The sequence below is a fragment of the Scyliorhinus torazame genome, chromosome 4, assembly GCF_047496885.1.
Source record: "Scyliorhinus torazame isolate Kashiwa2021f chromosome 4, sScyTor2.1, whole genome shotgun sequence".
NCBI lineage: Eukaryota > Metazoa > Chordata > Chondrichthyes > Carcharhiniformes > Scyliorhinidae > Scyliorhinus > Scyliorhinus torazame.
The window spans coordinates 106,119,173-106,141,121 of record NC_092710.1 but is presented as its reverse complement, the minus strand read 5'-3'; the positions used below and the strand labels follow the sequence as shown (position 1 = coordinate 106,141,121).

Here is a 21,949-nt window from a genome sequence, read left to right as displayed (position 1 = left end):
AAAAACCAATGGACAGATTTCAAAGAAACCTGGTCCACAAATAGGGTACCACCCAAGGAAGAACTGATTAGTTTTTGGTGAAGATCTAGATGCTGACCCTGGAATTATTTTGAAGAACCCATTAATATTGGGTGATAGGGTGTATTGACTATTTTCAGAATGTCGTGGGTTATTTTACTCAGAATGTTGCGTGTTTTCGGTTGTTATGGATTATCTCAGCTGCTGAAGTAGAATTTGTCTCCACTGTCAAAATACGAGCAGAGATTTCGGAGCAGTTTGTTGGATGAGGATTGGCCTGAAGCCTCTTCGGTGAGATGGAAGCTCTTAATAGAAAGGTTTCTTTATTCTTTATATTTCTTAAGATTTCTTTATATGTGGGCAGCATGGTAGCACAGTTGCTTCTCAGCTTCAGGGTCCCAGGTTTGATTCCCGGCTTGGGTCACTGTCAGTGCAGAGTCTGCACGTTCTCCCCGTGTCTGCGTGGGTTTCCTCCGGGTGCTCCGGTTTCCTCCCACAGTCCAAAGATGTGCGGGTTAGATGGATTGGCCATGCTTAATTGCTGTTAGTGTCCAAAAAGGTTAAGTGGGGTTATGGGGATAGGGTGGAGGCGTGGGCTTGAGTAGGGTTTTCTTTTCAAGGGCCTGTGCAGATTTGATGGGCTGAATGGTCTCCTTCTGCACTGTAAATTCTATGATTCTATGATATGATTCAGCTTTGTAGTTGTAGAGGTAGTAACCAGGTGAGGAAAAGCATCAAAAAAGAGCTACGGTGACGCAGTGGTTAGCATTGCTGCTTACAGCGCTGAGGACCCAGGTTTGATCCTGGCCCCAGGTCACTGTCCGTGTGGAGTTTGCACATTCTCCCATTGTCTGCGTGGGTTTCACCCCCACAATCCAAAGATGTGCATGTTATTTCGACTGGCCAAGTTAAATTGCGCCTTAAGACTTCCGGGTGCGGCGATGACCAGCTGAGTCGCACGTTTCGGCAGCTCCCGGTGAAACGGACTTTTGGGCTCTTGATAGGAGCCCCAACGGCAATTTTGACGGCTAAAAACACTGTGCGGTAAACCAGAAGGGAATCCCCCCTGGATACGGATGAAAAAAGGAGGAGAAAGTGGCCGGATTGCAGTGGATCCTTTAGAACAGCGGCAAGGAAGGCAAGCAAAAACCAAGATGGCGTCGGAAGGTGGCAGTTTAACATGGGGCCCTGAACAACAAGAGTTCTTGAAATGCTGTGTGGAAGAGCTCAAAAAGGAAATGAAGAAAGAGCTGTTGGCCCCGATACTACAGGCGATCGAAGGGCTAAAGGAGGAACAAAAGACCCAGGAGCGGGAGCTTCGGGTCGTGAAGGCAAAGGCAGCCGAGAATGAGGACGACATACAGGGCCTGGTGGTGAAGACGGAGACGCATGAGGCACATCAGAAACGATGTGTGGAAAGGTTGGAGGCACTGGAGAACAACGCAAGGAGGAACAACATGAGGATTCTTGGTCTTCCTGAAGGTGCGGAGGGAGCGGACGTCGGGGCATATGTGAGCACGATGCTGCACTCGTTAATGGGAGCGGAGGCCCCGGCGGGTCCGTTGGAGGTGGAGGGAGCATACCGAGTGATGGCGCGAGGACCGAGAGCAGGAGAAATTCCCAGAGCCATAGTGGTGAGATTCCTCCGTTTTAAGGATTAAGAAATGGTCCTTAGATGGGCAAAGAAAACTCGGAGCAGTAAATGGGAGAACGCGGTGATCCGCGTTTATCAAGACTGGAGTGCGGAGGTGGCGAGAAGGAGGGCGAGCTTTAATCGGGCCAAGGCGGTGCTTCATAAAAAGAAGATAAAATTTGGAATGCTGCAACCGGCAAGACTGTGGGTCACATATCGAGGGAGGCACCACTACTTTGAGACGGCGGATGAAGCGTGGACTTTTATTGTGGAAGAAAAACTGGAATGAGCGGGTTATTAAAAAGAACGTTTGAACAAAGTGGTGGGGCGAATGTGGGGGGCGAAGAGGGGGGTTAAAAAGGGGGGAAAGAGGAGTTTTATGTACTAATCCTGCGATGTGGTAACTTTTCTCTCTTCCACAGGTGGTGATGGGGGGAGGAGGGGAGGTGGAGGAGATGGGGCGTTGGCCATTGGGGGCGGGGCCAAGGGAGAAGCGCGGGCTTGGTTCCCGTGCTATGATAATCATGGCTGGAATAGAGAAGCAGGAAGGAGGGGGCGTTGCACGGTGCGAGCCGAGGTCACGGGGGGAAGCAGAGGTCGGCCAGAGTTTGCTGACTTCTGGGAGCAACATGGGGGGAGTAATTACGCTAGCGGGGGGGGGGGGGGGGGGAGGGGGGAATTACTGGGTTGCTGCTGCTGGGGAGAGGGGGGAGCTGGTATGGGAGGGGATGGGCAGGGGGGCACCGCCTGGGGGAGATACAGATGCGTGGGAACCGGGTGAGGAGCTGGAAAAAGGGGATGGCTAATCGACGAGGGAGGGGGGGTAGGAAGCCCCCCAACCCGGCTGATCACGTGGAACGTGAGGGGGCTGAACGGGCCGATAAAGAGGGCACGGGTACTCGCACACCTTAAGAAACTTAAGGCAGACGTGGTTATGTTACAGGAAACGCACCTGAAACTGATAGACCAGGTTAGGCTACGCAAAGGATGGGTGGGGCAGGTGTTCCATTCGGGGCTAGATGCGAAAAACAGGGGGGTGGCTATATTAGTGGGGAAGCGGGTAATGTTCGAGGCAAAGACTATAGTGGCGGATAACGGGGGCAGATACGTGATGGTGAGTGGCAAACTACAGGGGGAGACGGTGGTTTTGGTAAACGTATATGCCCCGAACTGGGATGATGCCAATTTTATGAGGCGGATGCTAGGACGCATTCCGGACCTAGAGATGGGAAAGCTGATAATGGGGGGAGACTTTAATACGGTGTTGGAACCAGGGCTGGATAGGTCGAAATCCAGGACTGGCAGGAGGCCGGCAGCAGCCAAGGTACTTAAAGATTTTATGGAGCAGATGGGAGGTGTAGACCCGTGGAGATATAGCAGACCTAGGAGTAAGGAGTTCTCGTTTTTCTCCTATGTCCATAAAGTCTACTCGCGAATAGACTTTTTTGTGCTGGGAAGGGCGTTGATCCCGAAGGTGAGGGGAACGGAGTATACGGCTATAGCCATTTTGGATCTCGCTCCACACTGGGTAGACTTGGAGATAGGGGAGGAAACAGGAGGGCGCCCACCCTGGAGAATGGACATGGGACTAATGGCAGATGAGGGTGTGTGTCTAAGGGTGAGGGGGTGCATTAAAAAGTACTTGGAACTCAATGATAATGGGGAGGTCCAGGTGGGAGTGGTCTGGGAGGCGCTGAAGGCGGTGGTTAGAGGGGAGCTGATATCAATAAGGGCACATAAAGGGAAGCAGGAGAGTAAGGAATGGGAGCGGTTGCTGCAAGAACTTTTGAGGGTGGACAGACAATATGCGGAAGCACCGGAGGAGGGACTGTACAGGGAAAGGCAAAGGCTACATGTAGAATTTGACTTGCTGACTACGGGCACTGCAGAGGCACAATGGAGGAAGGCACAGGGTGTACGGTACGAATATGGGGAGAAGGCGAGCAGGTTGCTGGCACACCAATTGAGGAAAAGGGGAGCAGCGAGGGAAATAGGGGGAGTGAGGGATGAGGAAGGAGAGATGGAGCGGGGAGCGGAGAGAGTGAATGGAGTGTTCAAGACATTTTATAAAAAATTATATGAAGCTCAACCCCCGGATGGGAGGGAGAGAATGATGGGCTTCTTGGATCGGCTGGAATTTCCCACGGTGGAAGAGCAGGAAAGGGTGGGACTGGGAGCACAGATTGAGGTAGAAGAAGTGGTGAAAGGAATTAGGAGCATGCAGGCGGGAAAGGCCCCGGGACCGGATGGATTCCCAGTCGAATTCTATAGAAAATATGTGGACTTGCTCGCCCCGGTATTGACGAGGACCTTTAATGAGGCAAAGGAAAGGGGACAGCTGCCCCCGACTATGTCTGAGGCAACGATATCGCTTCTCCTAAAGAAGGAAAAGGACCCGCTACAATGCGGGTCCTATAGACCTATTTCCCTCCTAAATGTAGATGCCAAGATCCTGGCCAAGGTAATGGCAATGAGAATAGAGGAATGTGTCCCGGGGTGGTCCACGAGGACCAAACTGGGTTTGTGAAGGGGAGACAGCTGAACACGAATATACGGAGGCTGTTAGGGGTAATGATGATGCCCCCACCAGAGGGGGAAACGGAGATAGTAGTGGCGATGGATGCCGAGAAAGCATTTGATAGAATGGAGTGGGATTATTTGTGGGAGGTGTTGAGGAGATTTGGTTTTGGAGAGGGGTATGTTAGATGGGTGCAGCTGTTGTATAGGGCCCCGATGGCGAGCGTGGTCACGAATGGACTGCATATTTTCGGCTCCATAGAGGGACAAGGCAGGGATGCCCTCTGTCCCCATTATTGTTTGCACTGGCGATTGAGCCCCTGGCGATAGCGTTGAGGGGTTCCAAGAAGTGGAGGGGTGTACTTGGAGGAGGAGGAGAAGAACACCGGGTATCTTTGTATGCGGACGATTTGTTACTATACGTGGCAGACCCGGCGGAGGGGATGCCAGAAATAATGCGGATACTTGGGGAGTTTGGGGATTTTTCAGGGTATAAATTGAACATGGGGAAAAGTGAGTTGTTTGTGGTGCATCCAGGGGAGCAGAGTAGAGAAATAGAGGACCTACCGTTGAGGAAGGTAACAAGGGACTTTCGTTACCTGGGGATCCAGATAGCCAAGAATGGGGCACATTGCATAGGTTAAATTTAACGCGGTTGGTGGAACAAATGGAGGAGGATTTCAAGAGATGGGATATGGTATCCCTGTCACTGGCAGGGAGGGTGCAGGCGGTTAAGATGGTGGTCCTCCCGAGATTCCTCTTTGTGTTTCAGTGCCTCCTGGTGGTGATCACGAAGGCTTTTTTTAAAAGGATTGAAAAGAGCATCATGGGTTTTGTGTGGGCCGGGAAGACCCCGAGAGTGAGGAAGGGATTCTTACAGCATAGCAGGGATAGGGGGGGGGTGCTGGCACTACCGAGCCTAAGTGAGTATTATTGGGCCGCTAATATTTCAATGGTGAGTAAGTGGATGGGAGAGGAGGAGGGAGCGGCGTGGAAGAGATTAGAGAGGGCGTCCTGTAGGGGGACTAGCCTACAGGCTATGGTGACAGCCCCATTGCCGTTCTCACCGAGGAACTACACCACAAGCCCGGTGGTGGTGGCTACACTGAAGATTTGGGGACAGTGGAGACGGCATAGGGGAAAGACTGGAGCCTTGGGGGGGGTCCCCGATAAGAAACAACCATAGGTTTGCCCCGGGGGGAATGGATGGGGGATATGGAATGTGGCAAAGAGCAGGAATAACGCAACTGAAAGATCTGTTTGTGGATGGGAAGTTCGCGAGTCTGGGAGCGCTGACCGAGAAATATGGGTTGCCCCAAGGGAATGCATTCAGGTATATGCAACTGAGGGCTTTTGCGAGGCAACAGGTGAGGGAATTCCCGCAGCTCCCGACACAAGAGGTGCAGGACAGAGTGATCTCAAAGACATGGGTGGGGGATGGTAAGGTGTCAGATATATATAGGGAAATGAGGGACGAAGGGGAGACTATGGTAGATGAACTAAAAGGGAAATGGGAAGAAGAGCTGGGGGAGGAGATCGAGGAGGGGCTGTGGGCAGATGCCCTAAGCAGGGTAAACTCGTCGTCCTCGTGTGCCAGGCTAAGCCTGATTCAGTTTAAGGTATTACACAGGGCGCATATGACTGGAGCACGGCTCAGTAAATTTTTTGGGGTGGAGGATAGGTGTGCGAGGTGCTCGAGAAGCCCAGCGAATCATACCCATATGTTTTGGTCATGCCCGGCACTACAGGGGATTTGGATGGGGGTGACAAAGGTGCTTTCAAAAGTAGTGGGGGTCCGGGCCGAACCAAGCTGGGGGTTGGCTATATTTGGGGTTGCACAAGAGCCGGGAGTGCAGGAGGCGAGAGAGGCCGATGTTTTGGCCTTTGCGTCCCTAGTAGCCCGGCGCAGGATATTGCTAATGTGGAAAGAAGCCAAGCCCCCGGGGGTGGAGACCTGGATAAATGACATGGCAGGGTTTATAAAGCTAGAGCGGATTAAGTTCGTTCTAAGGGGGTCGGCTCAAGGGTTCACCAGGCGGTGGCAACCGTTCGTCGAATACCTCGCAGAAAGATAGATGGAATGGAAAAAAGAAGGCAGCAGCAGCAGCCCAGGATCGAGGGGGGTGGGGGTGGGGGGGTGGGGGTGGGGGGGGGGGGGGGGGGGGGGGGGGGGGAGGAACCAGAAGGACTCTCAGGGTTGTTAATATATACTGTATAATATGTATAGGTCGTTGCGACAGATAATTATGTATTGGGCTGTTAAATTGTATTTTTGGAGAGTGTTACTTGTGATAAGGCAGTTGCCACTTAGGGTTAGTTTTCATTTTTGTTATTTATTATTTATTCATTTTTTGTTTATAAAATAGGTCATTGTTATTTGTGTTGTTATAATATTGTGTAAAGGATGCACAATGTACTGTGTTGGTTGACCAAAAATTTTCAATAAAATATTTATAATAAATAAATAAATAAATTGCCCCTTAATTGGAAAAAAATAACCCTATCGAAGGCCTTCTCCGCGTCCATCGCCGCCACTATCTCCGCCTCCGCTGTAGGCATCATGATTACGTTAAGGAGCCTCCGCACATTGGTATTCAGCTGCCTTCCCTTAACAAAACCCTCTGGTCCTCGTGAATCACCCCCGGGACACAGTCCTCCATTCTGGTAGCCAACACCTTCGCTGACAGATTCGCGTCCACGTTGAGGAGAGCGATTGGCCTATACGACCCACACTGTAATGGATCCTTGTCCCGCTTCAAGATCAGTGCCCTGGACATTGTCGGGAGTAGGGGCCCCCCCCCTCCCTCGCCTCATTGAAAGTCCTCACTAATAGAGGGCCCAGCAAGTCCATGTAGTTCCGGTAAAATTCCACCGGGAACCCATTTGGCCCTGGTGCCTACCCCGCCTGCATACTCCCCAGCCCCTTAGTCTGCTCCTCCACCCTCGGGAACCTCAGTCGATCCAAAAACCGACCCCCCCCCCCCCCCCCCATCGGTGGCTCAGACCTACATAGCCCCTCATAAAAGTCTCTAAATACCCCATTTATTCCCACCGCACTCTGCACTGTGTTCCCCCCTTTATCCCTAACTCCCCCAATCTCCTTCGCTGCCTCCCGCTTCCGAAGCTGGTGTGCCAACATCCGGCTCGCCTTCTCCCCGTACTCATACACCGCCCCTTGCGCTTTCTTCCACTGCACCTCTGCCTTCTTGGTGGTCAACAGGTCGAACTCGGCCTGGAGGCTTCATCGCTCCTTGAGTAGTCCCTCCTCGAGGACCTCTGCATACCTCCTATCCAGACTTAAAATCTCCCCCACCAATCTCTCCTCTCCTTCTCCTTGTGGGCCCTAGTGGAGATTAGCTCTCCCCTAATAACCGCCTTCAGTGCCTCCCAGACCACCCCCACCTGCACCTCTCCATTATCATTCGCCTCTAGATAGCTTTCAATGCACCCCCGGATCCGCCCACTCACCACCTCATCCGCCAGCAAGCCCACATCCAGGTGCCACAGTGGGCGCTGGTCCCTCTCCTCCCCCAGCTCCACCCAATGCAGGGCATGGTCTGAGATGGCTATGGCCGAATACTCCGTGCCGTCCACCCTCGGGATTAGTGCCCTACTCATAATGAAGAAATCTATCCGGGAGTAGGCTTGATGGATGTGGGGAAAAAAAAGAAAATTCCCTGGCCCCCGGCCTGACAAACCTCCATGGGGTCCACTCCTCCCATCTGGTCCATAAACCCCCTCAGCACCTTGGCTGCCGCTGGCCTCTTACCCGTCCTGGACCTGGAGCAGTCCAATGCTGGATCCAGTACAGTGTTGAAGTTCTCCTGTCTTTTTTTCATCCTGCAGAGAATGTAGGAAGTGTTGATCTTGGTTATCACCTGCCAAGAATAGTGCTCTGTTCTGATCTGGCGAGGGGGAAGTCCCTCTCCCCCAGCCTCGGACTGCGATACTTCACTAAGCCGGTGGGGTTTGGGTGCTGGACCCTAAGACATAGGAGCAGAAGTAAGGCCATTTGGCCCATAGAGTCCACTCCACCATTCAATCATGGCTGACTTAAACTCCATTTACCTGCTGTCTCTCCATAGCCCTTAATTCCTCGAGAAATAAGACCATAAGACATAGGAGTGGAAGTAAGGCCATTCGGCCCATCGATGTACCGCGCCATAATAGGTTATATTTTCTGAAACTGTGTCTTCACTTTTCTGGAATTCCCTCTCTCAACCTCTTGGTTTCTCCACCTCGCTTTCCTCCTTTCGGAGACTTCTAAATACCTCTTGCTCTGCCTGAATATTCCTTTATGTGACATGATGCCGAATTTTGACTGATAATGCTCCCGGAGCAGTATTAGGCCATTCGGACCATCCAGTCTGCTCTGGTATTCAATCATAGCTGACCTGTTTCTCATCCCCATTCTCCTGCCTTCTCCCCTTAATCCCTGATCCCCCTATTAATCAAGAGCCTATCTATCTCTGTCTTAAAGACACTCAGTGACTTGGCCTCCACAGCCTTCCGCTGTGAGTTCCACAGATTCACCAACCTCATCCTTCTAAACTCCAACTAGTACAGACCTCAACCGCTCATGTGTCAAGTCCTTCATTCCGGGGATCATTCTTTTGAACCTCCTCTGGACCCTCCAAGGCCAGCACATCCTTCCTTGGATACGGGACCCAAAACTGCTCACTATTCCAAGTGGGTTCTGATTGGAGCCTTCTACAGCCTCAAAAGTATATCCCTGCTCTTGTATTCTAGCCCTCTCGACATGTTAGCTAACATTGTAGGGATTGAACAGTTTGGGGACCTATTCGTTGGGGGCAGCTTTCCGAGTTTGGCGGAGAAATTTGTGTTGCCCGTCGGGAATGGGTTCTGGTATTTACAGGTGATGGATTTTGTTTGGAAACGCGTAACATCCTTTCCTCACCTGCCAGTCCAGGGGCCACAGGTCAAAAACGGGTAGGTGAAGGTAATGTGTCGGAAATTTATCAGGAATCGATGGAATGAGCCCCGATTGGGGTAGTGAAGTGTGTATGTGGGAGGAAGAGGTGGAGGCCGGGGTATGGAAGGAGGCTTTGGGGGAGGGTGAACGCATCCTCGTTGTGTGCTAGGCTTAGCCTTATTCAGTTCAAGGTGGTCCACAGGGCACATATGACTCCAGGATGAGCAGGTTTTTTGAAGCGATGGAGGATGGGTGTGGGCAGTGTGCGGGTGGGGCTGTGAATCACGTCCACATATTTTGGGCCGGTCGGAAGTTTGGCGGATTCTGGCAGGGGTTTGCCGACGTCTTGTCGGAGGTTGTGAAGGTGGTCCCGAGTTCAGAAGTGGCGATCTTTGGAGTGTCAGAAGGGGGTAAAAGAGGCCGATGTATTTTGCCTCCCTGGTAGCCCGGAGAACAATTCAGATGTCAGCAGGGGGGTTTAAAACGGAGATGGGTGAGTTGGGGAGTGGAAGGCAGCATGGTGGGTATTTAGTTGGTTTGATTATTTGCAGCCCTGTTGGCTTGTTTTGTTTTATGGTTGTGTTTGATGTGTAAATATATAAATGCCTCCATAAAATAAAAATTTTTAAAAAGTGAATGCTAACCTTGCATTTGCCTGCCTAACTGCCAACTGAACCTACATGTTAACCGTGAGAGAATCTTGAACTAGCACTGCTTAGCCCCTTTGTGCTGACTACGAGAATTGAGGACTGTGTCCCGGGGGGTGATTCATGAGGACCAGACGGGATTTGTGGAGGGCAGGCAGTTAAATACAAATGTGCGGAGGCTCCTCAATGTGATTATGATGCCCTCGGTGGAGGGGGTAGTGGCAGCTCTGGACGCGGAGAAGGCCTTTGATCGGGTGGAGTGGGAGTATCTTTGGGAAGTGCTGCGGAGGTTTGGGTTCGGGGAGGGGTTCATCAGTTGGGTCAGGCTGCTATATAGAGCCCCTGTGGCGAGTGTGGCTACGAACCGGCGGAGGTCGGAGTGCTTTCGGCTGTACTGGGGGACGAGGCAGGGGTGCCCCCTATCCCCCTTGTTGTTTGCACTGGCAATTGAGCTGCTGGCCATGGCACTGAGGGAGTCCAGGAAATGGAGGGGATTGGTTCGGGGGGGGGGGGGGGGGGGGGGGGGAAGAGAGGAACACCGGGTGTCGTTGTATGCCGATGACCTGTTGTTGTATGTTGCAGATCCAGTGGAGGGGATAGCGGAGGTCATGCGGATCCTTGGGGAGTTTGGGGACTTTTCAGGGTATAAACTCAATGTAGGGAAGAGTGAGCTCTTTGTAGTGCATTCAGGGGACCAGGGAAGGGGGATAGACGAGCTACCGCTGAAGAGGGCGGAATGGAGCTTTTCGGTACCTGGGGATCCAAGTAGCTAGGAGTTGGGGGGCCTGGCATAAGCTCAATTTGACGCGGTTGGTGGAACAGATGGAGGAGGATTTTAAAATATGGGATATGCTGCCACTCACTAGCGGATAGGGTGCAGTCGGTCAAAATGACGGTCCTTCCGAGGTTTCTCTTTGTGTTCCAGTGCCTTCCCATTTTGATCCCCAAGGCCTGTTTCAAACTGGTAAGCAGGAGCATCATGGGATTTGTGTGGGCGAATATGACCCCGAGGGTGAAGAGGGTGTTTCTGGAGCGTAGCAGGGACAGGGGTGTGCTGGTGCTGCCGAATCTATGTAGCTATTATTGGGAAGCCAATGTGCGATGATCTGAAAGTGGGTAATGGAGGGAGAGGGGGCGGCGTGGAAGAGGCTAGAGATGGTGTCCTATGTGGGCACAAGCCTGAGGGCGCTGGTGACGGCACCGCTGCCGCTCCCGCTGACCAGGTACACCACGAGTCCGGTGGTGGCGGCGACGCTGAAGATCTGGGGGCAGTGGAGGCGACATAGGGGCGAGGTGGGAGCCTCGGTTTGGTCCCCGATTCGGGAGAACCATCGGTTCGTCCCGGGAAGGATGGATGAGGGGTTTCGGAGCTGGCATCGGGTAGGGGTCAGAAGAATGGGGTACCTGTTCATCAATGGGACATTTGCGAGCCTAGGGGCACTGGAGGAGAAGTTTGGGCTACCCCCAGGAAACGCTTTCAGGCACATGCAAGTGAGGGCGTTTGTGAGACGGCACGTGGGATTCAGGACAGGGTGATTTCGGGTGTATGGTTTGGAGAAGGCAAGGTTTCGGGGATTTTACCAGGAGCTGAAAGAAGAGGAGGAGGCCTCGGTAGAGGAGTTAAAGGGCAAGTGGGAGGAGGAGCTTGGGGAGGAGACAGATGAGGGTCTCTGGGCTGATGCCCTGAGTAAGGTTAATTCTTCCTCCTCTTGCGCCAAGCTCCGCCTAATACAGTTTAAAGTTACTCACAGAGCGCATATGCCAGGGGTGAGGTTGAGTAGGTTCTTTGGGGTGGAGGACAGATGTGGGAGGTGCTCGGGGAGCCCAGCAAATCATGTCCATATGTTCTGGTCGTGCCCGCGCTGGATGGGTATTGGAAGGGTTTTGCGAGGACTATGTCCAAGGTGGTAAACGCCCGGGTCAAGCCGAGTTAGGGATTAGCATTATTTGGGGTATCGGATGAGCCGAGAGTGCAGGAGGCGAAAGAGGCCGGTATTCTGGCCTTTGCGTCCCTGGTAGCTCGGCGGAGGATTTTGTTACTGGGGAAAGATGCGAAGCCCCCTAGTGTGGAAGCTTGGACCAATGACATGGCAGGGTTCATCAATCTGGAGAGGATAAAGTTTGCCTCGCGGGGGTCTGTGCAAGGGTTTTTCAGGCGGTGGCAACAGTTCCTCGACTATCTCGCGGAGCGTTAGGAGGAGGTCAGCAGCAGCTGCAGCCCAGGGGGGCGGGGGAGATTCTTTTGGGGTGGCGTTTGGGTTAAGGTGGGGGGGTTTCCCTATTTGTGTTTTCTTCTGTTATATGGAGGGTTATTGTATTTGGGGGAAATCCAATGTATAATTTCTGCTTGTTGTGTTTTTGTTTCTTTTTCTTGTTTGTGGGGGGGGGGGGTTTGTTGAAAAATTTGAATAAATATTTTTTCATAAAAACCCGAATTCTCTGAGGAGGCATCGTAGAAGTTAGACAAAGGAGAACCAGTGGACGTGATCTATTTGGATTTCCAGAGAACGGCAGAGGTGCTGTTAACAAAGCCGCCAGACTCGTGTCCTTGGAAGATGCTGCTTCCACCCGCTCCCACACCGACCCCTCCCCTACTACCCATTTCCTAACCATCGATTATATAAGCCGTCCAGTCGTAATTAATAAAGTTCGGAAGGGCCAAGCCCCCCCTCTGGTGCCCCCGTTTAGGAAGGACCTTCTTCACCCTTCGGGCTTTCCCGGCCCATATAAAACTCGAGATCGCCGCGTTCATTTTCCTAAAAAATGCCTTGGGGATGCAGATTGGGAGACACTGAAACACAAACCGCAATCTCGGGAGGACTGCCATTTTCACAGTCTGTACCCTCTCTGCCAGTGCCAGCGGGAGCACATCCCACCTACGGAAGTCCCCTTTCATTTGCTCAATCAACCTGCCCAAATTTAGTTTATGAAGCTGACCCCAGTCCCTTGCCACTTACATCCCAGATACTTAAAGCTCCCTCCCACCACTTTGGCATCTCCCTCTGTCTCCTCTCCTGCCCCCTTGTCTGGATCGCATATACAGTTCGTAACCTGAGAACCGACCAAATTCCTCCAGTATCCCCATAATTCTGGCTTTTTAAAAATAAATTTAGAGTACCCAATTAAGGGGCAATTTAGCGTGTTCAATCCACCTACCTTGCACATCTTTGGGTTGTGGGGGCGAAACCCACGCAAACACGGGGAGAATGTGCAAACTCCACATGGACAGTGACCCAGAGCCAGGATCGAACCTGGGACCTTGGCGCTGTGAGACTGCAGTGCTACCACTGCGCCACCGTGCTGCCCTCATAATTCTGGCTTTTAAAGCAGACCGAGGCAGGCCAGCAGCGCGAGTTCAATTTCCATACCAGCCTCCCCGAACAGGCGCCAGAATGTGGCGACTAGGGGCTTTTCACAGTAACTTGATTTGACGCCTACTTGTGACAATAAGCGATTTTCATTTCATTTCATTTTAATTCCCCCGAACGGGTCTGTTATATAAAGGAGCAAATCATCTGCATAGAGCTAGACCCTATGTTCCATCCCCCCCTCACTATCCCCCGCCAAATGTTCGATGCTCTCAGCGCCATTGCCAAAGGCTCTATGGGGGGAGAGTGGACTTCCCTGTCTTGTCTCCCGTCACAAACTAAAATATTCTGATCGAACCCGGTTTGTTTCCTCAGTCGCCACCGGTGCCTGAAATAACAAGCGGACACAATCCACAAATCCCTACCGAAACCTTCCCAGAACATTTCACAAGTACTTCCACTCCACCTGATCAAAGGCTTTTTCTGAGGGCAGCACGGTGGCGCACTGGTAGCACTGCAGTCTCGAGGTGCCAGGTTCGATCCTGGCTCTGGGTCACTGTCCATGTGGAGTTTGCACATGCTCCCCGTGTTTGCGTACTCTAAAATTAATTTTTTTAAAAAAAAAGGCCTTTTCTGCATCCATGGTCACCACCACCTCGACTTCGCATCCCTCCGCAGGTATTATTACATTTTGGAGCTGCCTAATGTTGGACGCTAGGTGTCGTCCCTTAACAAATCCCGTCTGGTCCTCCCCTATTACCCCCGGAACACAATCCTCTATGCGTGTGGCCAAGATCTTTGCTAGCAATTTCGCATCTACTTTTAACAGGGAGATTGGCCTATATGAGCCACAGCTCTCCGGATCCTTATCCCGCTTCTAAATAAGGGAAATTGATGCCTGCGATAACGTTCGGGGGAGCACTTCCAGCTCCTTTCACTCGTTAAAAGCCTTTACCAGGAGCAGCCCCAACCCATCTATAACCTCCCCAAGCCCAATTGGGGCTCCCAAATCCTCCACCGATCCCTCATCTATCCTCGGGAACTTCAGCCCTCCCAGACATCGCTCCATTCCCTCCTCCACGGCTGGAGGTTCCAATTTATACCATTTACTATAAAACTCCCGAAACACATAATTTACCCCCTCCGGATCTAGTATTGCCTTCCCTCCTGTATCTCTCACAATCTCTCTCGCCGCCTCCTGTTTCCTTAGCTGGTGCGCCAGCATCCTGCTGGCTTTTTTCCCCCATATTCGTACACCACTCCCTTTACCCTCCTCAGCTGTCCCACTGCCTGACCTGTGGACAGGAGCCCAAATTCCAGCTGCAGTCTCTGACGCTCCTTCAAAAGCCCGTCATCTGGAGACTCCGCTTGCGTCCTGTCCACCTGTAAAATTTCACCTACCAGTCTGTCCAACTCCGCCCGCTCAGTCTTTTCCTTATGGGGCCCGAATTGAGATGAATTCCCCCCTAATAACCGCCTTCAGGGCCTCCCAAACCACCCCCGCTGTAACCTCACCTGTGTCATTGATCGCTATACATACCCGAATGGCCTCCCTTACCCGCTCACATGCCTCCTCCTCCACTAGCAGCCCCACATCCAGCCTCCATTGCGGGTGCTGGGACTTTCCCTTGCTTACTTGCAAGTCCACCCAGTGCAGGGCGTGGTTTGACACCACTATTGCTGAATGTTCAGCAACTACCACCTCAGCCAGCAGCGTTTTGTCCATCACAAAGAAGTCTATCCGGGAATACACCTTTTGCACAGGGGAATAGAATTAAAACTCCTTACTCCTCGGCTTCCCAAATCTCCACGGATCGACCCCTGCCTCCCATGCGCTCCATGAATCCCCAATGCTCCTTTGCCACAGCTGATACCTTCCCAAGACCTAGAACTCGACCAGTCCAACCTTGGATCCAGTACCATATTGAAATCTCCCCCCATAATCAGTCGATGCAAATCTAGGTCTGGGATTCTTCCCCACTATCCATCTAACAAACTCTACGTCATCCCAGTTCGGGGTATATATATTTACCAGTACCATGGCCATTCCCTCCAGCTTCCCACTAACCATAACATATCTACCCCTTGGGTCTGCTTCTATATTCCCCACCTTGAATGCCACCCGTTTATTAACCAGGATTGCCCCCCCCCCCCTCGTTTTAAAGTCTAACCCTGACTGGAACACCTGTCCAACCCATCCCTTCCTTAACCTAATCTGATCCCCCACCTTCAAATGTGTTTCCTGCAACATAACCACGCCTGCCTTCAGTTGCCTCAAGTGCGTGAACACACGGGCCCTTTTTTTTAATAAACATTTTATTGAGGTATTTTTTGGTATTATAAAACACAATAAACAATGTACATGAAACTATAAACATAGTGCAAAAGCCGTCTCACTCCCTTACAGGTCCCACCTATGTTATTCTCTAAGTCTGAATAAAGATTGTAGACTTCCAGTTAACACTAATACTTTATTCCGTGAGTTTGTTCTGTTTCCAGAGCTTAACTAGATATAATACAGTCAAGAGGTATGACCAGTGAAGCTAAGGTAAACTGCCTATGCTGAGCTGTCTCTGTCTGCTGCTGCTCACTAGCCCTGTGCTTCTGAAAGAGGTGGATCCTCTCTTGGGCTGGACCCTTTATACCCGTCTCTGATGCTGCCCTCTAGTGTTCTGTGGCTGTTACATCTGTGCTGTAGTGCCTGGCATGTGCAGATGTATATACAGATGTACAGATCATTACACCACCTTTATTAACCCCCTACTCTAAGCTAAACTAACCCCCCCCCAACTTTCTGCTGACGATTAATTTTCCGCGAAGAAGTCGCCGAACGGTTGCCACCTCCGGGCGAATCCTAACCGTGACCCTCAAGGCGAACTTGATTTTCTCCAGAAAATGCTAGCCATGTCCGATAGCCAGGTCTCTGACTTTGGGAGCTTTGAGTCCCTCCATACTAATCGTATCCGTCTCCGGGCTACCAAAGAACAAAGAAAAGTACAGCACAGGAACAGGCCCTTCGGCCCTCCAAGCCCGTGCCGACCATGCTGCCCGTCTAAACTAAAGTCTTCTGCACTTCCTGGGTCCGTATCGCTCTATTCCCATCCTATTCATGTATTTGTCAAGATGCCCCTTAAATGTCACTATCGTCCCTGCTTCCACCACCTCCTCTGGCAGCAAGTTCCAGGCACCTACTACCATCTGTGTACAAAAACTTGCCTCGTACATCTCTAAACCTTGCCCCTCGCACCTTAAACCTATGCCCCCAAGTAATTGACCCCTCTACCCTGGGGAAAAGCCTCTGACTATCCACTCTGTCTATGCCCCTCATAATTTTGTAGACCTCTATCAGGTCGCCCCTCAACCTCCGTCGTTCCAGTGAGAACAAATCGGGTTTATTCAACCACTCCTCATAGCTAATGCCCTCCATACCAGGCAACATCCTGGTAAATCTCTTCTTCACCCTCTAAAGCCTCCACATTCTTCTGGTAGTGTGGCGACCAGAATTGCACACTATATACTCCAAGTATAGCCTAACTAAGGTTCTATACAGCTGCAACATGACTTGCCAATTCTTATACTCAATGCCCCGGCCAATGAAGGCAAGAGGCTCTCAGAGCAATTGCCAACGGCTCTATAGCTAGCGCAAACAACAGTGGGGAGCAGGGACATCCCTGTCTCGTCCCCCAGTGCAGTCTAAAATAGTCTGATGTTGTCCTATTCGTCCGTACACTTGCCACAGGAGCCTGATACAGTAACCTGACCCAGTCAATAAAGCCCCGCCCAAATCCTAACCGTCTCCGTACCTCCCACAGATAATCCCATTCTACCGATCAAAAGCCTTTTCTGCATCCATTGTGATCACTACCTTCACCTCCCTACCTTCCGGGGCATCATGATCACATTTAACACCCTTCTTGCAATGGCCACTAACTGCCTACCCTTAACAAACCCCATCTGCTCCTCCCCAATAATGTCCAGAACACAATCCTCAATCCTGGAGGACAAAATTTTGGCCAGCAGTTTGGCGTCCACATTCAACAGGGATATCGGCCTGTAGGACCCACCCAGCTCCGGGTTCTTGGCCCGCTTCAACATATGTTGAATCGACAAAATTGTGGCCTGTGACATCGTCGGGGGCAGCACCCCTCTTTCCCTAACCTCATTGAACATCCTCGTCAACATCGGCCCCAATATCCCAGAGAACTTTTTATAAAACTCCACTGGGTACCCATCCGGACCCGGGGCTTTACCCGACTGCATGGCTTTCAGACCCTCCACTATCTCTTCCAACCCGATCGGGGCCCCGCGTCCTTCGACCAGCTCCGTGTCCACCTTTGGGAAATTCAGCCCCCCCCCCCCAAGAGGTGCCTCATCCCCTTCGGCCCAGTAGGGGGTTCCGACCTACACAGCCTACTGTAGAAATCCTGAAACGCCTTATTCACCCCTGCTGAATCTCCAACCAGGTTCCCATCTCCGTCATTTACTTTCCCTATCTCCCTGGCTGCCTCCCTCTTTCTAAGCTGCTGTGCAAGCATTCTGCTGGCCTTCTCTCCATACTCATAGATCGCCCCCCTCGCCTTTCTCAGCTGCTCCACCGCCCTCCCTGTGGTTTACAAGCCGAACTCTGCCTGCAGTCTCCGCTGTTTCCTTAAAAGCTCTGGGGTCTCCGCATACTTCCTATTGATCTGTAGTATCTCCATTACCAGTCGGTCCGTCTCTGCCCTGTCTACCTTCTCCCTATGGGCCCGTATCGAGATCAGCACCCCTCTGACCACCGCCTTCAGTGCTTCCCAGACCACCGCTGCTGAAATTTCCCCCGTGTCGTTGACCTGCAGATAGTTCTGAATACATTTCCTCAGCCGCTCGCACACCCCTTCGTCAGCCAAAAGTCCCACATCTAACCTCCAGTGCGGGCGCTGGTTACTGTCTTTACTAACCTGCAGGTCAACCAGTACCCAGGTCTGAGATTGTGATCGCCGAGCACCCTGTGTCCACCACCCCTGCCAGTAAGGCCCAGCTCAAAATTAGGAAATCGATCCGGGAGTGCACTTTATGCACATGTGAGTAGAAGGAAAACTCCTTCACCCTCGGCTTCCCAAATCTCCATGGATCCACCCCCTCCATCTGCTCCATGAACCCTTTTAGTTCCTTTGCCATTATTGGCACCCGTCCCGTTTTCGAGCTTGACTGGTCCAAGCTAGGGCCAATAACTGTGTTGAAGTCTGCTCCCATGACTAACCTGTGCAAGTCCAGGTCTGGTATCTTCTCCATTTTCCCACTGACCAGAATGTACCGACCTCCCACATCCAAAACTATTCTACTCGCCTCAAACACCACCCGCTTATTGATCAGGATCACAACCCTTCTAGTCTTTGAATCCAGTCCCGAGTGAAAGACCTGACTGACCCAGCCTTTCCTCAATCTAATCTGGTCAGTTACTCTAAGGTGCGTCTCCTGCAACATTACCACGTCCGCCTTCAGTCCCCTAAGATTCGCGAACACACGTGCCCTTTTGACCGGCCCATTTAACCCTCGAACATTCCAGGTGATCAGCCTAGTGGCCCCCCCTTCGCCAATCAGCCATTCCCCTTTTTTGGGCTCACCTCCAGCCCATGGTCCTCGCCTCCACCGGCCCGCCCCCAGGCAGCCTCCGCCCACAACCTCCTCTCTGTCCCTTGGCCCAAGTCCCCCCCCAGTAACAACACTCTGTAACCCAACCCCTTTGATAAACGAAACATATGCACACACCCCACTTGCGCTTCCGTGAGCTAGCCCGCCCAGCTAGCTTGGTGGCTCCCAGCCCTGGCACCGGATAGTCTCCCACCTATTGTTTCCCCCCTCCCTTCTCATACAAACATACTCCAACATCAAACAATCCCCACACAATTTCCCGACAGAAAAACACCAAAATCTAAATAAAGCACACCTCCATCCCCCAACAGTACAAATGAAAACCTTAACTCACTCAGCTCTGCCACTGGTCCCAAATCAATACAGAAGGCATTACAAATAGCTTCCACAAAACGAAAAACGAGAAACTTTTTTAAAGAACGGAGAAACAAAAAGAAAAAAAACATGAACGTTGCAGCAAAGTGCAAAAGTTCTCAGTCCACCACCAGTCCTTTCCTTTTCGCAAAGTCCAGCGTGTCCTCAGGCGACTCAAAATAAAAGTGCTGTTCCTTGTACGTGACCCAGAGACGGGACGGATACAACAGTCCAAACTTCATCGTTTTCTTAAAAAGGATCGACCTAATCTGGTTGAAGCCTGCTCTTCTCCTGGCCACCTCCATACTCCGGTCTTGGAGACCCGCAGGATACTGTTGTCCCACTTACAGTTCCGTTTCTGTTTGGCCCACTGTAGAATGCGCTCCTTATCCAAGTGCCTGTGGAATCTCCCCACCATTGCCTTCGTTGGGGGGGGGGGGGGGCTCCCGTTCGCGGCTCCTCGCAAGTTCTCTGTGAGGTCTGTCCACCTCCAAGGGTCGGGAGAATGCCCCATCCCCCAGCAGCTTCTCAAACATATCTGCGATGTATGCCCCAGCGTCCGCTCCTTCAGACCCCTCCGGGAGCCCAACGATTCTTAAGTTCTGCTGGTGGGACCTATTCTCTAGGTCCTCCACCTTCTCCTGGAGCAGCTTCTGCTGGTCTCTCAGCATCCCCACCTCCAGCTCCACCGCAGTTTGATGTTCCTCCTGCTCAGCCAGCACTTTCTTCACTTTCTGGATCGCCCAATCTTCGGCCCGATCTAAACTCCAGCCGCTCAATCGACTCTTTTATTGTGTCCAAGCAGTCCCGTTTCTGCTTAGCAAAGCCTTTCTGAATAACTTGCATCAGCTCCTCTGTTGACCGCTGGGTCGACAAACCAAAGGTCCGGTCCTCCGCCATGCTGTCTCCTGCTGCAGCTACGCTCCAAACCTTCTCTGTCTTTCTATTTCTGCCTTTACGAGCATTTCTAGTCCTTCTGTCCATGCACTGAAGTGGGAATTCAGGACACATTTGCCTCTGTCCTCAGTTTTACAGTTCAAGTCCGGTAGAAAATCAGGGGGGAAAGGTCCAAAAGTCCGACCTGAGCGGGAGCCACCAAATGTGTGACTTACTCCTTCATAGACGCCACCGGAAGCCCCACGCGGGCCCTTTTGACTGCCCCATTCAATCCCTGAACATTCCACCTGACCAGCCTGGTTTTGGGGGGGGGGGGCACTCTGCCCCCATCCTCCCATCTCTGCCGATCAACCATAACCTCTCCTAGGCCAGTCTGCAGGCCATGTCCCGCACCTCCCCTGGCCCTGTGAACCAGCCTGTCAGCTCCCGCCCATGGTGCCTAGCATCCTACCCCCCACTGATCCTCTCTTTCCACCCCCCTCTTAGTGCAAACTGTGAAAACAAAGGCAAGAAGTAAAAGCAAACAAACAAATCCTCCCAAGGTCCGAACACAGCCCACCCCTCATCCCTTAACAAAGCACAGTATACTGGCCAAACCCCAACCACAGCCGAAAAATGGGGGAAAAAACTAAAGAAATCCACACAACATAAACCAAAAGTTTTTCTCAGCATAGTTCAGCTCTCCTCAATCAAAGCTCAAGGTCATCCTCCTGCCAGTCCATTCTCCTTCATGAAGTCCGTTGCCTCCTCTACCGAGCCAAAGTATAACTCCCGGCCCCATAGGTCACTCATAGGCAGGCCGGGTATAGTAGTCCGAATTTTACGCCCTTCTTGTACAGGGCCGACTTGACCTTTATTGAAGCTCGCCCTCCTCTTTCGCGAGCTGTGCCCCCAGGTCCTGGTACACTTGAATCTCGACATCCTCCCAGGTGCATCGCCTCGTCTGCCTGGCCCACCTCATGATGCGTTCCTTGTCCAGGAACCAACGCAATTGCACCACCATCTCCATCGGCGGCTCGCCCCCCCCTGGGGCTTGCACATCAGTGCCTAGTGGGCCCGATCCACCTCCAAAGGCCGGTTGAACGCACCTTCCCCAAGCAGCTTCTCCAGCATCTTCCCCACGTACGCACCAGCGTTTGATCCTTCGATTCCCTCCAGCAGACCCACGATCCGGATGTTCTGTCTCCAAGAACAGTTTTCCAGGTCCTCCACTTTCTCCAGCAGTCGCTTCTGCTGGTCACGCATCAGCCCAATTTCTGCTGCCGTCGAGGTGGACTGTTCCTCCTGCTCCCCGCCAGCTCCTCCAACCGCTGGATCACCTGTCCCTGGGCTGCCAGTCTCGTCTCCCCACGGTCAACCATCGCCTTGATCGAGTCCACTGCCTGGGCCATCCTCCGCATACTCCTTCCGCTGTTCGGTGAACTTCTCATTCAGGCAGCTCACCAACTGGTCCATCGACCACTGAGCCGGCAGGGCCATACCCTGCACATCCGCCGTCTCCGCCTGCTTCTCGTTCGCCTCAACCCACTGGTTTGCTTTTTTCCGGGCACCTTTGCACCGCAGCTCCATAAACTAGGGGTCACTCTCGTCTGCTCTCACTTCTGCAGCTTTTTTTTTTTGCAAAACTCCTGCAACAAAAGCCACAAAAAGACCATCATGAGCGGGAGCTGCCAAGTATGCGACCTCTCACTCCATGGCCGCCACCAGAAGCATTCTTTACCATGCACTTCTAAGTACTCTGCTATCTCATCCTTAATATTGGACATGAAGTCTTGCCAACAGTTCAAGTCAGGCTAACTGGCATATAATTTCCTGTCTTCTGTCTCCCTCCATTCTTAAACAGGGGTGTTAAATTGGCAATTTTCCAATCCTCTGGGACCCTCCCTGCTTCCAGTAATTCATGAAAGATCACCTCCAATGCCTCCACTATCTCCTTCAGAACCCTGGGGTGTAGTCCATCCAGTCCGGGTGATTTATCCACCTTCAGACCTTTCACTTGTCCCAGTACCTT

General features: G+C 52.1%; 1 protein-coding gene across 2 annotated transcripts in view; it reads left to right on the top strand.

Annotated features, from left to right (window-relative positions):
* The window catches only part of znf451 (zinc finger protein 451), a 103,383-nt gene that overhangs the window by 9,541 nt on the left and 71,893 nt on the right, over positions 1-21,949 (top strand). The window lies entirely within an intron of this gene.